We start from the raw sequence: 16,928 nt of genomic DNA on the forward strand, positions 1-16,928 counted from the left end.
ATTACAAACATATACTATTTATAATTTTATATATGTATATATAAGCTATTAAAATCAAGTGAATTATAATTGTTTCTGTCCTTCAGCTCTTAGGAAGGTGAATTTTGGTCTCTGAAGAGTTGAACAGTTTTAATTGTACAGAAATATACAGTTGTACAGGTTAGTGGAGACCTCCAAGATAGTCTTCATTGACCCCCACTTCTTTGTTTTCACACTGTTGTGTAGTGCTGTCCTAAATTTTAGTAATTATGTGTGACCAGTAGGATACGGCAGGTATGATAGTTTGTCACTTCCAAGGTGCAGTTGTAAAAGATTTTATCATCTATTTTGCCCAATCTTTCTTGCTCCCTTGGGTCCCTCACTCTGGGGGAAGCCAGCCCTATGGGGAGGCCTGTGTGGTGGGGAACTGAAGCCTCTTATCAGCAGCAGGCATCTGAGTGGTTTAGAAGTAGAGCTATATGTCACATTCAGCCTTCAAATGTCTGCATCACCAGCTGACGGCTTCCTGCAACCTCATGAGAGATCTTGAGCTAAGTGGTTGCCAGATTCCCAAACCTCAAACTATGTGAGATAATACATGTTCATTGTTTAAGGCTGCTAAGGTTTGAAGTAGTTTGTTGTGTAGCTATAAATAAATAACACACCATCCGACAGGAATACTTCCTTTGGGTGCCAGGTTAGAATTTATGGTTGCAGACATGTCTTCCAACTCTAGTATTGGTTTAAAAAAATGTAGATGGGGAAAAGTTTCTCATTTAAACATATGGTTGTTCAACAAATTCAGATATCAGTCAGCAAGTTGAGGGGTCATGCTAATGAGCTAGTTTTAGTCGATGTAATTTGCTTTGGAAAATCAGGTTAAAGAAAAATGGCTCCCTAGTCAAAATGATCTCTCAGTATTCTACAAATTTCAGACTCTATTAAATCACTGAGATTAGTAATCACATTTTTAAGAAGCAAAATGTCACAGGAGAGTTCCATATACAGAACAATTGAGTGTTAATTCTACTTACTGGATTAAAACTTTGTAGGAATCTGTTACTCCTTGAGAGAAAGTCTTAACTGAGGCACAGGGAGAAGGAAAAGGAATGTGAGAATTTCTTGTAAGTATTTATTGCATAACCCGAAGAATTTTGGAAAGCAAATGAAAAGCACAAAGGAAATTCAAAGGTGAGATTGGAAGTTTCCATAGACAAATTCTGCCTTCCTTGTGGTTTTACCTAGGGCCATGATGGCAGCTGGTGCACCTGGAGAAAACCCTACCCATCTGCTGCCTTCCCCTAGCATTCAGCTTGCCTCTGCTGGAGGTGAGCTTCCAGAATCAGTTGGGAAGACTAAGAACCTCGAGTTCTATTAATTCAGCCCAAGGTCCCCAAGGATTAGCATAATGAATCTAGATTTAGCCAATTGGCCTACATTTCCCTATACCCACCCGTCACTGCTAAAAGTTGATGGAAAAAAAGCAAGTGAAAGAATGAGTCATATCAGGGTTTGACTCAAGGCAGGGATTCTGAGCAGCCAGGTGACAGACAACCTGGGCAGAAGTCCAGACTCAGAGAAGGCAGGGGCAAGGTGGAAAGATGGTGAGGTGAAGAATAAATGCAAGTGGGGAATGAATCTTAGGAACCAGTTACAGATGTAAAGCAGCCATGGAGAGGGAGAAGGTCAAAGACCAGGAGCAAGTCTTGTACAGTCCTGCTTGGGAAACATTGAAATTGGACTTCCTTCTGCTTGTTGGACTGGATCTCAAAATATAAGCTCAGTGTGGAGTATAGACATGTGATGGCTGAGATGGGATCTGAGTATGGGAATGAGGAAACAGATGATTGCCCTGGAATGACTTCAGCATGTGGTTGTACTCACTACCTCTTCTCTTTTCCTCTTTATTTTTAGTTCAATGTACTAGGATTTCCCTGGCTCCTGAGAATCTTAACAACTTTCCCTGAAAATGCAAGAATGCACCAGACAAACTTTATGGATTTTCCATTTTATAATTGATTTCCCCTCCATAACTATGGCCCTCTGGAAAGTAATTTAACAAAGCACATATGACCAATTTATAAGAAGTTGTGGGAAAATATCTTCGTGTGTGCTGCTTGAAGAAACTTTGCTTAGGAAATCTTTCATTAGGATGTAATATGTCTTAGGCAGTTCTGCAATAGCAGCAGTACCAAAGACAGAGTGACTTATAAACAACCAAACTTATCCCTCAACAGTTCTGGAGATTCAGAAATCTAAGGGCAAGGTGCTGGAAGATTTCATGCCTGGTGAGGACCCTCTTTCTAACTCAGAGGTGGCCATATTCTCAATGTGTCCTCACGTGGAGATGAGGAAGCTCTGTGGTGTCTCTTTTAAAAAGGGACAGATTAAAAAAAAAAAAAAAAAAAAGGGACAGATTTCATTCATGAGAGCTTTACCTCATGACCTCATCACCTCCCAAAGTGATTCCCTTCAAATACCATCACACTGGGGATAAGGCTTCAACATAGGAATTTGGGGCAGGCGCAAATACAAATATCTAATCTATAGCATAATAATCAATTCAGTGTTAACCATACTATTTTTAATGAGTAGGGAGTTTTATTTGTAAATCATTTTCTGTTGTTTATGTAGTTGAATGTTCTGAAGTAGCTGTAGCCTATTTAAAGGAAATATATTGGGACACCTCGGTGGCTCAGCGGTTGAGCGTCTGCCTTCAGCCCAGGGCGTGATCATGGAGTCCCGGGATCGAGTCCCACATCAGGCTCCCCGTGGGGAGCCTGCTTCTGTCTCTCTGCCTGTGTCTCTGACTCTCTCTCTCTCTCTCTCTCTCTGTGTCTGTCATGAATAAATAAATCTTAAAAAAATAAAGCAAATATGTCATTAACAAATATGAAAGGCAGTGTATGAAGAACACCTTTCAAATTTGGTAGCAACCCGTTGTCATAGGACATGTTGAGATAAACCATAATTGATTGATTTATAAATATTTAAATTCTAGGCACCAGGTACCAAGATAAAATGAGCAAGATCAACATAGATCCTTCCTTCACTGAACTTAGAATTCTGATGGAAATGAAAATATTTTTCATCTAAAATTTTCTTTGTCTTCTTTAGCTATGCATTTTGCAGTCAGATTTTACAACCATTTATAAAATCTTTGTTTTTCTTTAGTTTTGCACTTTATTTAATATGCAAGTATTATTTAAACATAATACTTAAAACAATTTTAATAAGTATTCATTAGAACTAATGAAAGAATTGATTAAACCTCAAATGAGGCGTAATTGCATCTCAGATAATTAAAAGCAATGTAGAAAGATGTCTACTCTGTTCGTTTTCTATGGCTACTCTAATAAATTAGCACAGGCTTAGTGGCTTAACACAACACAAATTATCATGCGGTTTGGAAGGTCAGATATCTGACATGAATCTCGTTGAGCTAAAATAGAATTGTCAGCAGGACTTCATACCTTTCTGGAAGCTCTGTGGGAGAATCCATTTCCATGCCTTTTCCAGCTTCTAGAGGCTGATCGCATAGCTTTGCTGGTGACCCCTTCTTCCTTCCATGAAGCCCCCAGTGCCCAACTGAGTTCTTGTCATGCTGCCCTCTCTCTTATTATTCTTCTGCCTCTCTCTTCCACTTTTCAGAATGCTTATGATCATATTGGTTCAATCTGGATAATGCAGCATGATCTCCTTATGTTAATTCAGCTAATTAAGAGGTTTAATTTCGTTTGCAACCCTAATTCCCCTTTGCTATGTAACCCAAATATAGTTATAGGTTCTGGTTCTCAGGATATGAGCACCTTTGGAGCTTTTATTCCACCTACTATAGGTGCTGAATTTTCTGTCAGTGCAAGAAATGACCACCCAGTCCAATACATATCTGTTCTCTTCAGGAAAAGATTCCAGCACCTGTTTGAGTTACCTGCTTCAATTTTTATTAACGTTGTCTAGCTCCCTGTACTGAATCTGAGGTTCACCTTGGACTGTTTGGGCCTTTGCACTTTTTCCTACAGCTCTGGGAGTTACTAGCCGTTATTCTTCTCCATTTGGAAACGGTTCATCCTAGCTACCTAGTGTCCATCAGGAGATTGTAAGGAAGATGTGCTTTATATATACAATGAAATAATACACAACCATACAAAGGATGAGATCTTGCCATTTGCAACAACATAGGTGGATCTAGAGGATATGCTAATTAAAATGTCAGACTGAGAAAAACAAATACCGTATGATTTTACTTGTATGCAGAATCTAAAAAACAAGTATATAAATGAAAAGCAGACTCAGACCTGCAAATTTAGATTGCCAGAAAGGAGGCCATGGAGGAGTAGGCAAAATGGGTGAGGGGGGGTGGGGCAGGAGATACAGGCTTCCAGTTGAGGAATGAATAAGTCATGGAGTCATGGTAGTCAAGGACACTGTAATAGTGTTGCATGATGACAGATGGGACCTACACTTGTGCTGAGCACAGCATAATGCACAGACAAATTCAATCACTATGTTGTACACCTGAAACAAATGTAACATTGTATGTCAACTGTACTCAAAAAATAAAAAATAAATTGCTGCTTTAGAATTAAAAAAATAAAAAATAAAAATCTTTCACAATTAAAAAAAAAAAGAAGCCATCACTGCACTCAAGCTTAGTTACTGACAGATGAGGAAGAGATATAGAAGATTGGCTTTATGCACAATATTAAACATATTTATCTTATAGGTTTGATAAGTAGGAATCATAATAACGATAGCAGCTAAACTCCTAGTCATTATTAATTCATTCAATTATCTTAACACTGCTGCAAGGGTAGGTACTTTCCCTGCGAATGAAGTCTTGATGGGAAGGAACATAATTTACTGCATGTCTACCAATCATGATTCCATAGTCTTTATATCTAGCCTCATAAATAAAAAGGAAGTAGGGATCCCTGGGTGGCACAGCGGTTTGGCGCCTGCCTTTGGCCCAGGGCGCGATCCTGGAGACCCGGGATCGAATCCCACGTCGGGCTTCCGATGCATGGAGCCTGCTTCTCTCTCTGCCTGTGTCTCTGCCCCTCTCTCTCTCTCTCTCTGTGACTATCATGAATAAATAAATAAAATCTTTAAAAAAAAAATAAGGAAGTAATAGCATTTTACTTTGTATTGATAACTATGGAGCCAGTTGGCCTAAAATTGTGTCCTGGTATAATTATGACAACTAATTTTTTTTTCAGATTTTTTATTTGTTTATTCATGAGAGACACAGAGAGGCAGAGACATAGAGGGAGAAGCAGGCTCCCCAAAGAGAGCCCGACAAGGGACTTGATCCCAGGACCTCCGGATCATGACCTGAGCCAAAAGCAGACACTCAACCACTGAGCCCTCCAGGTGTCCCTGTGACAGCTAAATATTCATGCATATTTCCCGTGAGTCAAAACCTGGTCTTAGTGCTTCCTGGGACATATCTCATTCAGTGCTCCTCACAAATTTGTTATGTAGGTGACACTGTCCTCATTTTACAGATGTGGAAACTGAGACACTCTAAAATTAAGCAAATAGTCCAGGAACACAGAGCTACAGATTACTAGTCCTAACCCCAGGAAGCCGGGGACAGAGACTACCCTGCTGTGCTGCCCACACATTGCTTTTATATTGCTGTGTCTGGGAAGCTTTTAAAATCTATTCATCTTGTCTGCACCCTGAATTACTAGTTCATTCGAACAGTTTTGTTGTTGTTCCCTTGCTTGCCATTAAATACTAACAATTACTTGATTTTGTTGCACTTAGTACAAAATGCATTCATTTCTTTTGTTTGTTCATAAGTGGGGCCACTGTTTTGAGATGGTGCAAGAAGACACTGTAAGTCCTCCTCAGTATTTTCTCTTTGCTAATTTCTTTTTTTAAAAAATATTTTATTTATTTATTCATAGAGATGCAGAGAGAGAGAGAGAGAGAGAGACAGGCAGGGGGAGAAGCAGGCTCCATGCAGAGAGCCTGACTTGGGACTCGATCCAGGGTAACCAGGATCATGCCCTGGGCTGCAGGTGGCACTAAACCGCTGCGCCACCAGGGCTGCCCTCTTTGCTAATTTCTGATAATAGAACCCACATAGACAAATATACCACCTGCGTGTTTGTGTGCATGCCCATAGGCGCACGCGCGCACACACACACACACACACACACACACCGACTGCATAGGAAATACTTTTACTTCATTAGTTAAGGAACTTAGAAGTGCTGAGGACTAGCTCAAGTTTGCAGTTTTTCTGGCTGTATGCTGCTATTCTGCAACAAAACCTTGGAATTGCTGGAATTAACTAAATGCAGAACTACATAGCTATTGATGTGTTAAAGATACAAATGGATATGTTTTTCTTACCTTTGACAAGGAAAAGAGAAGAGAAAACAGAATCTTAACATTGGAAGGATCTTCAACAGTACCTAATGACCTAGTACATCTCTCCAATCATGAAATAATTTTTAGTTAGCATTCATGGCATTTTTAACGATGGTGAACAACTTTTTTATTCATTCCATTCTAACTTTAAGCAGATCTAATGTCTAGAAAGTTGTTCCATTATTGAGATGAGTTTCTGCTCACTTTTTCTTTGTAGGATCAGGTAATGAAGCACACTGCTTCACTGCTTGGTGCTTAATAGGAGTCCAGTATGGGGACACCTGGGTGGCTCAGTGGTTGAGCATCTGCCTTTGGCTCAGATCGTGATCCTGGGTCCTTGGATCAAGTCCCGCATCAGGCTTCCACAGGGAGCCTACTTCTTCCTCTGCCTATGTCTCTGCCTCTCTCTGTATGTCTCATGAATAAATAAATAAGATCTTAAAAAAAATACGGCCTTTTAAAAAAAATAGGAGTCCAGTATATATTTGTTCGATGTATATTCATTCGCTTTTAACACAATGAACATTCAGTTCAATTTAGTAAAAATCTGTTCACAGCCACTAGCAGTTAGATAGACTTTCTTTTTTTCTCTTCTTTTTTTTTTTTTTTTTTAGACTCTCTTTTTACTAGTTCACTGGCTACAGGAGACCAAGTCATACATGGATCACTTTAATTAAACATATATTACAAAATATGCAAAGGATGCCCCCAAGATATCCCTAGAGGGATTTTGAATGGGCTGGGGAAGTGGAAAAGAGAGGAGGAGTCACGAAATGTTTTCTGGAGTAAATAAGCTTGAGCTGAGTCTTAAAGATGAGGAAGAGTTACCCCTGAAGAAGGAAAGCAGAGGAGACAGGACACTTTAAGAAGAAGAATAGGAGCAAAAGAGCAAGGAGACAGCATGCTGTCAGAACAATAGAAGCAGCTCTGTAATACAGGAGTGTAGATTAAAGCAGAGAGCACGCTGCCGGCTGGAGGGAGGATGAAGCCAGCCCATCAAAGGCCACAAATACAGGTGTGGTCACCTTCTATTTGTGAGAGCTAGCTATCGAGGGCGGCACAGGGTCGCACAAGAACAGCTATCCTCTTTTCCTTAATTTGGCTTCTTTTCAAGCAAAGCAGCTCATCCCTTTATTCCTGACCCTCTATGTCACATTTTCAGTCCTGTTCCCACTATGGACATTCTTTGAATATCTTCTAGATACCAATGTACTGCTTGAAATGGGGATCCCAAAACTGAACTGGATATTCTGGTTGTTTCCTGACAAAATCAAAGTGTAAAGAAATTCATGTTTTTCTTTTGCACACTCTAATCCCATTAACGCAATCTATTTGCATTAACTTTTTGGTAAGCCATGTCATACTGTTGATACATTTGAGTGTGTAGCCAATTAAAATGCTGAGTCTTTTTTTCAGATGGCCTACTTTGTAGGCAGGACTTTCTAATCCTTTCCTGATGTCTTTTTATTGTATTTAACCTTTGCGCATTTCTTTGCATTATTAAATTTCACCCAGCTCACCATGCCTTATCTTCCTGATGAGATCATTGGAATCCAGGCTATGTCTCCTGTATAATCACAGATTTAGCTTTTTGCCATTTACCTATGTGATGAGCATGATTTTATATCTTGGGGCAAAGCAGCATAGATCTATTTGTTCCTAAGAATTTGAGGCTTTGTAAAAGGCATGAAAAAGATTCTCACTCATCTCCTCCCACATAAAATATATATGTAACATTTGCCTAGAAATATGAGTATTAACAAGTGGTTTAACCCCATGAGATCTTCATTTATACTTAATATGTCCATACATAACAAAATAAACTGAAATACATGCCCCTAAAGAAGATAATGCTCCTTCCTTTCCTATTTCAGACAAAGGTAGAGACATTATTAAATATTTAATCACAAAAAAAATGATCCTTGTTTTCAACATACATGTCCCTGACATTATATGTACTCATTCCTTGATTTTCAAGATCCATGTTTATTATATGCAATTGTTTTTATTTTCAAGAGTTCTTGCCCTTAACATTATAGACTGGAATGTATACAAAGTAACAGACAATATAACACATAAAAGAGAAATCAGTAGACAACACAGAGAGATTATTCTGAGGGACAGTACATGTTATTTAGAATTCGATTTGAATTCTCCTTTAGGGTGCAAATAGCCCTTTGATGAAACTTGACTGTTTATTTTTGTTTGTTTATATTATTATTTCTATCATTTATATTACATATCACAGTGCATTAACCTTGCTGCCAAATATTAGGTGTTCTACTCTGTAATGACACATAGGTCAGTACCCAACCCAGTAAATGTCAAGGGACTGTTTTAGTTTTCTTTGGGATTTGGTTTATATCTAAAGATCATGTTACTTCTCCTGCAGGGTAATGCAGACCCAGAAAGAAACTGAGTCTCATCACCACCACCACTGAATATATCATATCAGTAAAAATTTTCAGAGCACGATCTCTCTGCCATTTGGTAGGGAGAAAGTGGATGGACTTAATTAATGGATAAATTATCTTTTCCTTTGCCCCGTACCCCCAAAATATCCAATTTGTGTATGGTTTAGGCTCAAAGTAAATACACTGTTTTCTGTATGACTTTTTGAGTAGATCACACATATGAAAACAGTAAAGAGTTATTTCTTTGGGTGTGTTCCACATTCCGTATCTCTATACCCTCATCTCCTCTCACTAACCTCTCTGGTACTTCTTTTCTTTCCCCTCCATCTCTCCTCTGTCTTTTCCAGTTCCATTCTAACTGCCCCCCACCCCCTGCAGTGGTTTGCTGCTTTGCTGTATATACTGTGCTGAGAGTCCTTGAATTCATTTGTGTGCCAGGCATTGTCTGAAACAAAAATCATTGATGCCTTGCACATGTGTATGACTAATGTGTTCAGATGTACGTAGTTGCTTTCATGACTGATAACCTACAAAGTCATGTACAGGCCGTGCTCAGTTTGCTTGGCTGTATTCCTAACTTGGAAAACAGCTTGTAAGATCAGTGTTTCATGAGATTTGTATTAGGAGCATAGGGAGATAAAGGTTTAGAAGTCTGCATGGCTCCCACTCTTCTCAATATCTCAAGGTTCAAGATCACACAGGGTTCCAAAGATAAGGCAAAAGCAAAAGCCTAGGAAATTAGTGCATCCTCCACACTTGCTTCTGTTTGCTCTGTGATCATTTTCATTTTGGTATATGCACTACTAGGATTAGGGAGGTATTGCTATAATGAAGTATTAGGAAATTATTCAAATGAAATCAATTAAATTGTATTAATTTTTCCAAGTTGTATTATAATTTGGTTATGGTATATACTGTTTTAATATATATATTTTCAGTTTTCCCACATAATTTTGATATTTACATTATTCTTCCCTTTGGAGAGGAAAGGGAGAAATTTGTGGGTGATAAGCCTTTCTAGCTGGGGTGAGAGGGGGAATGAAATATAAAATAGAATGTGAATCCAAATCAAACTATCCTGTCCTTCAAAGATGGAAACTTTACATAAAGTAATTTGTCAACAGTTATTTGACAGTCTTGATAGTTATTTTGAAAATGGGGGTCTTTTGGGGTGCCTTGGTGGTTCAATGGGTTGAGCATCTGCCTTCAGCTTAGATCATGATCTCAGGGCCCTGAGGTTCAGCCCCATTTCAGGCTCCCTGCTCAGCAGGGAGTCTGCTTCCCCCCAACTCTCCGTCCCTCCCCACACACACTCTCTCTTTCTCTCAAACAAATAAAATCTTAAAAAAAAAAAAAAAAGAAAATGGGGCTCTTTATTTTGTTTAAATACATATTTGACTCTTCCAGGGAAAATTCTCAAGGCTAATCCTAGCCCTGAATTTGGGGTGATAACATGGATCAGAGAAGTCACATGCTTCTCCAAGGGGAAACAAAAAAAAACCCTTGCTTTTAGCTGACAGACTTTGACAGTTTTTTTTAATATATGTATAGCTCCTGTCACAATCCATAATAATTGCTTAATAAGGAAATGGAAAATGAAGTGGCCAATTTATAATTTGCTCTAATTCCCTTTCATGTTGATGAGCATATTAATTCCTAAGGGTTTACCTATTGCTGGATTAGTTTATCTTTTGGAGGGCAGGAAGCCAGCAGGTATCTCAGTAATACAAAATCCTGAGAGTAAATCAATCAGGGGAGAGTAATAGAGCTTTGGGTCTTTAAACTAGAGTATATAAATACTCTGGGAGACAGTTCATTGAGAGGAGTAAATGATTTGACTGTCAAATTTCTTTGATGAATATGGTTTTAAGGCAAGTTCTTGTTAACAATTCTAAAATGCAACAGTTTCCATATTAAACCCTAACTATTTAGCCAGATGTTGCAATGAAGGTCATCTATACATGTATATGACAAACCCCAAATTTCAAGTTTAACAACCTAATGACTTGGCATCAGGTTATATTTTACCAGCTGAAGAGACTTTACCTGAGTGCCCTCCTCTAGCTCCTAAATCAGGTAATGGTCCCTCTTGCCACGTTGATGATTTTGGCATCCCATATACAATTTTGACATTTTGTTCAATATTTCTCCTCATTTTCCTCTTAGGGATCCTGACACCCCTCTGCTTACCCTGTATCCTGCGTTTACAAGGGTTTCAAAGTGTAAACACAACTAACCTCTTTACTCTTTCTGCCGGCTTCTCTCCTTGAAGTGAGAATAAATACACACACCATTAGAGTCCTTGGCAGCATGTTATTTCTGCTCTTTCAGCCAGAATCAATGTCAGCATCACCTTGTGGAAGTTTTAGTGGTGCTCTTCACATCTGCTCTGTCCAGGAGAGAGAGGACCCAGACATTGCATTCCTTCCCCTCCTCCTAGCCATCTTTATCCTTTTCTTTTGGTCAAGACACACATTTCTTTGTGTCTTTGGACTATCAAGGAAGCCTTGCCTTATAGAGCAAGAATAGTCCAATTGCTTTTGTAGCACATTGTGCTTTACAAGGAGGACACATTTTTTAATATATTTGTACAGTTTTAGTACTTAACGTTCTCTGAGAGAGCAAAAACCAGAATATTAGTATAAATCCAAAATATTTTTTCAAGGCTTTTACCACAAAGGACATTCATATAATAATAAAATGAAACCCTTGGTTCATCATGATGTATGTTTGTGCACACACACACACACACACACGCCCAGAGGCATATTTTTTCCCTAAGGATTCTAAGTTGAGTAGGTCAGAGTAAATGTTACAAAACACATGGGAGTAAAACTGATTTTTTTTTTTTGGAAGTAGCAAAAGTTGTGCACAGGAGTATGATTTTTATTCCTAGTATTGCTTTTGACTAGGTGTTGCCACAGGGCTGGCCAGAAGAGCAGTGCATTGAGTGATTTGCTTGTAGTAATGCAGATAGTCAGTGGTTCAATCTGGATTAGCATCTGAATGCTTGCTTGATGCCTTGAGTTGTCAGTGTTCCACTTCACTCCAGTTCTTGTTCATAAACATGAATATTAAATAAATTATTGGGTAGGACATTAACATCTGATCTTTGTTAATTCTATTGCTAATGAAACCAAATAAAAAATACTGACAACGAATTCCCTTGGGATTAATTGAAATTTTCTAGATCAAAAGTTTGTAGTATTTTATATTAAACACGGTTGCCTTTGTACCTTTTTCTTTGCCTTTGCAAAAGTAAAAAAAAATAAATTTATATTTAGCTTATTTGGGAAAAAGATTATTTATATCACCTAGGTAGAGGTTTAAGTAGTAATGCCTCTCAGCCTTAGTTTTAGAGCTGAGACGTGTGGGAATAGTTTATAAGAAATGACCTGGACTTCAGGATAGATGAAATGGTGGCAGAAAGATGCTGAGTTTCATTAGTAGAGCTCTTTTTTTCCATGCTCAGAGTTGGCACTTTGCTGAATATGGAGAACAGTGGTCACTAATGAGCACAGATAAACACACTCACACACACACACAAATAAGTAAACACAGAGCAAAGGGTGAGGAAAAACCATTTCCTTAGCAAGATGGTAGACAGACAGTACTTTGTTGAATAAAGTCACGAGTTAAGAGCCCAGAAATCTGCAATTTGGGACAAATGAAAACAAGTCTTCATAGTCATTTGTCCCCTCTGCTTCCCAAACAGGATCAGTAAATTGTGGCAAAAGGCAATCTGAAGGCGAAATGAACTTGGATGTGTACACTGTTCCATAATGCATTGAGTCTAAACCTCTGTGAAGGGGTTTAGAATCTGATTCTAATTCCTGCAGTATTTCCTACTACCCCTCAGTGCCTCTTCTCTGCTTTGACCAGGTTGATTTGATTTCTTCACTGGTTCATCAAGAGAATGTTATGCCTTTGTTTATGGTTTCTCCCACTCTGCCTTTTAAAGCCTCTGCATGTCTTCCCAGATTTTGTCCCATTGAACTCCATACTAGTCTTCACGGTGTAGCACTGGACTACCGGCTGTCCCGATTCATCCTTCTGTATGTTTCCTCTTCCATTAAGCTATTTCAGGTCATGTCTTCCTCATTTGTGTTTCTACACCTATCACAGAACCAAGGGGCACTAGAGGACATTCCTTGATTCAGTGTGTCTCTGTGAGAAGTAAGAAGTAGGGTCAGATGGGAAGAAAATTTTTGCATTTCAACCTTTCCCCAGTTTTCATAAACTGGGACAGGTCAAGATGTACATATTTATATTAAAAAGATGCTAAATTTTTTAATGCTCTCTTAGTGACCTCAGGGTCTGATTGTCTGCAGGAAAATATAAACAATGTGATTGGAAGCATTATTTTAGATTCTGGATGTGCTTCCACCTATAGGACTAAAGATAGGAATAATGTCTTAGATGAGTCATGACGGAGTCTAATAAAACCTAGATATTAGACCTGCCTCCATTACCAGTGGGTAGGCATTTCAGAATTAACATCAAGAGCTATCAGTTTTCTTTCAACAAGCTGGGTGACCATGGCCATGGTGTTTACCTTCCCTGGGTATGATCATCCTTATTAAGCTTCAAAGCAGTTTGGACCAATTGATCTATCTCTAAATCTTGCAGGGCCAAAGTTTCCATTTCCATATAATTGTTGATAACTGAGGTCATCAATCAATAGTAGCATCTCTTCTTCTTTTTAAAAAAATTTTATTTATTTTAGAGAGAATGTGTGGGAGGGGCAAAGAGAGAGGGAGAGTCTCAAGTAGACTACATGCTGAGTCTGGAGCCCAATGTGGGGCTCGATCTCATGACCCTGGTATCATGACCTGAGCTGAAACCAAGAGTCATGCTTATCTGACTAAGCCACCCAAGCACCCCAACAGAAGCTCCTCTTTATGCAAAATAAGATACGTGTGGTTTATGGCACTTAAAACAATCATTTCTAAGAATTAGAATTCTAAATTTTAGGCCTTGAGAAGAAGAGCCTCCCAGAAATCATTTGCCATGGCCAAGCCTTTTCTCTCTCCTACAACCATGCCCACCTTACACAGCACAGCATGGACATGATAAAGATGTGCAGATCTTCAAAGTTATTGTGCATCATGTGGTGAGTAAAATATGAGATGTTATCTACTAAAGACTTATTTTTGTCTTCTCTGAAGCAGAAAAATTCTAGAAAGGGAAAGGCAGGGAAGCTGGCACAGAGATGAGAGGTACAGGGCCCAACACGAGAGCAAAGGGAGATGGAAACAACGGACCAGTACAGACGTAAATGGAACGGACTGCTGGAATTGGATTGAATTACGAAGGACTTTTGTCTGGTCTTGAGCAAAATCTACCAGAGATTGGGTAGCTATTTATACTTATTCCGGCCCAAAGCAGCTGTTAGTATCTATACTAGCCTAAATTGTGAGCACATTAGAAGTAGGGATAATGTCTTTTCATAATAAGAAATAAGTCCTAAGAAATATCTCTGTCTCGTTTACTATGTTCACATATCTCAGAACATTATTTTCTTTTTCTCACTGAAACTTATCTTTTGGGTAAATCATAATCCTACTGCTTTTTTTTTTTTTTTTTTTTTGTAACTTCAAAGCATCCTGCAAAAGGTCAGGGCTGAATGGATGGACTTGATTGGCCACAAAATCCTACTGTGTCATGTGTTAATGTATTTCTTAGGATGTTTCCTTCGTGTGACTTTGCTGAGTTAATGAATGATCATTTGCTATTTCCCCAGAAGCAGAGCAAGTTGGTGAGTAGCTGATATATCACTACCTACAGTTCACACTGCAGCAACTGCCTGCATTTATCCTCTTCCAGGGATTTCAAATGCCAGCCCCCAGCACTAGGCCTATTGATAACAATCTTGAACTGCTAGGGTACTTTGAATCTGAAGATCAATCTCCATGTATCTTAAAAGCATTCAGCTTCAAAAATTCTTGAAAGTGAGAAAGATGTGACTTTGTTTAAGAAAGAAAGGTGGCTCATGATTAGTGGCCATCACAGCCATTGTGATATGTGAATTGGTTTCTGATGTTCAGTTCTGCGGTGATAAACAGCACTGACATCTGGGGCAATGTTCTCTCTTGTCTCATCATCAGCAAATGTTTTCTTTAATGGCTGCATTTGAATTCGGCAAAAAAAAAAAAAAAACTGTTATTTTTGGATTTGAAGGTAAACCTAATTGCTTTGTTTTGTTTTGAATATTCAGCTTTCCCTTTCTTAGCTATTAGATTAAACGGAAAGCAGAAATGTTTTAAAAGCCCATTGCTGGAAGAGAGTTATGAGTGCTCTTTTGCGCAAAACAAAGGAGTCAACAATTCAATGTTTTGTGGGAATGTTGCCAATTTTTCTTTTTTTTTCCTTTCTAACTCCTCAATATTAGTGAACTCAGTTTATTTTCAGTGGGTATAATAAAGCCATTGCCAACCCCACCTTTAAATATTTTCCCCAGATTCCCCCTATCGATACTGAATACTCTCAATATTTCAGAAAGATACACTCCAAATTGTTGTGTCAGCCTCCATTTACGGAGGTCTAAGTGAATAGACATCATTGCACACTCACAATAACAGAATGACCAAAAGGAGGCAAAACAGAAATGAGACCCACTCAAAATTCCACAGAATGCCTCCCTCTCTGTTGCGCATGAAAGCATTGCTTCTCTGGTGACACAGCGCTGGTAGACGCTCCCTGAACATTCCTTATGGCTTGAGACAGCTCAGTGTCACTCCGCATGGGGACATGCGCTTCAGTTCTAGATGCCAGATGCTTGTTAAGTTCTTGGTTCAGAGCTCCTTGAGAGCTAGGATGGTGCCTGGGATAGTGAATGCTCAGTGTATACATGTTACCCACCCCTCTGACAATGCCAAAATAAATGTGGGCCTGGGAAAGAGGAGACACAGCAATGACGGATGCTTTAGAAATAGATGAAGAGGGTTATTTGTCTTAGAGACACATGAGCTGAAAGTTAAACCATGTTCTTTCTCCCCTGGTAGCCTCAAGCATATGTCCAAGGTACCCTCCTGAGGCTTAATAGGGAATGCGGCCGTGAGATCCTCATTCATATTTTCTTTAGCAAAGCTCAGCCTACAGCACTTTTAACATTGGCTTCTGTGTTGGATGTTATTTGAACCAAGGGCCGTGGGGCTACCAAATATTTTTAAATCCTATTTTGTTGTATAAAGAAAAATAGTATGTGGCCAACAAATATACTCTATTTTCACTGGATTTTAAATGATGCAGAGCACTCATGGGCATCTGCTTACTCATCTGTCAAGTGAGACCTTGAATTTTTAGTCTTCTTCAATTTTAAGCAAATTCTATCATTCTCCAAGGAGGGCCATATACTACAGGGGATGGTCTCCAAATTGATTACTAAGAAAATGACTGGGGGGGGGGGGCACCTGGGTGGCTCAATTGCTGAAGCATCAGCCTTTGGCTCAGGTCATGATCCCAGGGTCCTGGGATGGAGCCCCCCATCAGGTTCTCTGCTCAGCAGGGAGTCTGCTTCTCCCTCTCCCTCTGCCTGCTGCTCTGCCTACTTGTGGGCTCTTTCTTTCTTTCTTTCTTTCTTTCTTTCTTTCTTTCTTTCTTTCTCTTTCTTTCTTTCTCTCTTTTTGTCAAAGAAATAAATAAAGCATTTTTTAAAAAAAGAAAGAAAAACCCTGGGGGCAAAATAAGGACCCCCTTGGTCCCATCTTGCCTGACTCTGATTTAGTAGGCCTCCTCTGAGCTCAGTGCTCCCATCTGTAAGATCAAGTTCTCAGACTAAATGAACTTGACAGACCTTCCAGCTTGAAAAGTCACACAATTCAACATCTGGAAAACTTTCTTAAAAAATAAATAACTGATAGGACTTATGTCTATGAGGTCTTTAAAAAGAAAGACAAACACCTATCCCTCTCTCTGTCTCAGTGCACCTAAGCATGTTTTCCTGGAGCCTGGGCCCCTCTTAAATTAAAGTCCTTTCATGTCTGTGTTTCTAGAAAGTATTTAGTCCAGTTGAACTTAGCTTCTTGGGGCATTATATATTTTACTTGTGTAAATTCTACTCATGGTTTTGTGATCTCTTTCAACCAGAATTGGGACAGGAAGAGGAGTGTGTTTTTATTTTTGTGTATAGGTGTTTGACATTTTTTTTTT

At 39.0% G+C, this 16,928-nt stretch overlaps 1 protein-coding gene across 7 annotated transcripts in view; it reads left to right on the forward strand.

The window, feature by feature from the left end:
* The window catches only part of DLGAP1 (DLG associated protein 1), an 875,942-nt gene that overhangs the window by 176,345 nt on the left and 682,669 nt on the right, over nt 1-16,928 (forward strand). For 5 of the 7 annotated variants that reach the window (XM_077900117.1, XM_077900123.1, XM_077900119.1 and 2 more), the window contains exon 3: nt 13,752-13,890. The exons of the other annotated variants lie outside the window; for them this stretch is intronic. The gene's annotated coding sequence lies outside the window, so the exon portion shown is untranslated. The remainder of the gene's footprint in view (nt 1-13,751; nt 13,891-16,928) is intronic. 7 annotated transcript variants of the gene reach the window in all.

Source organism: Canis aureus, chromosome 6 (genome assembly GCF_053574225.1).
Source record: "Canis aureus isolate CA01 chromosome 6, VMU_Caureus_v.1.0, whole genome shotgun sequence".
Taxonomy (NCBI): Eukaryota; Metazoa; Chordata; class Mammalia; order Carnivora; family Canidae; genus Canis; species Canis aureus.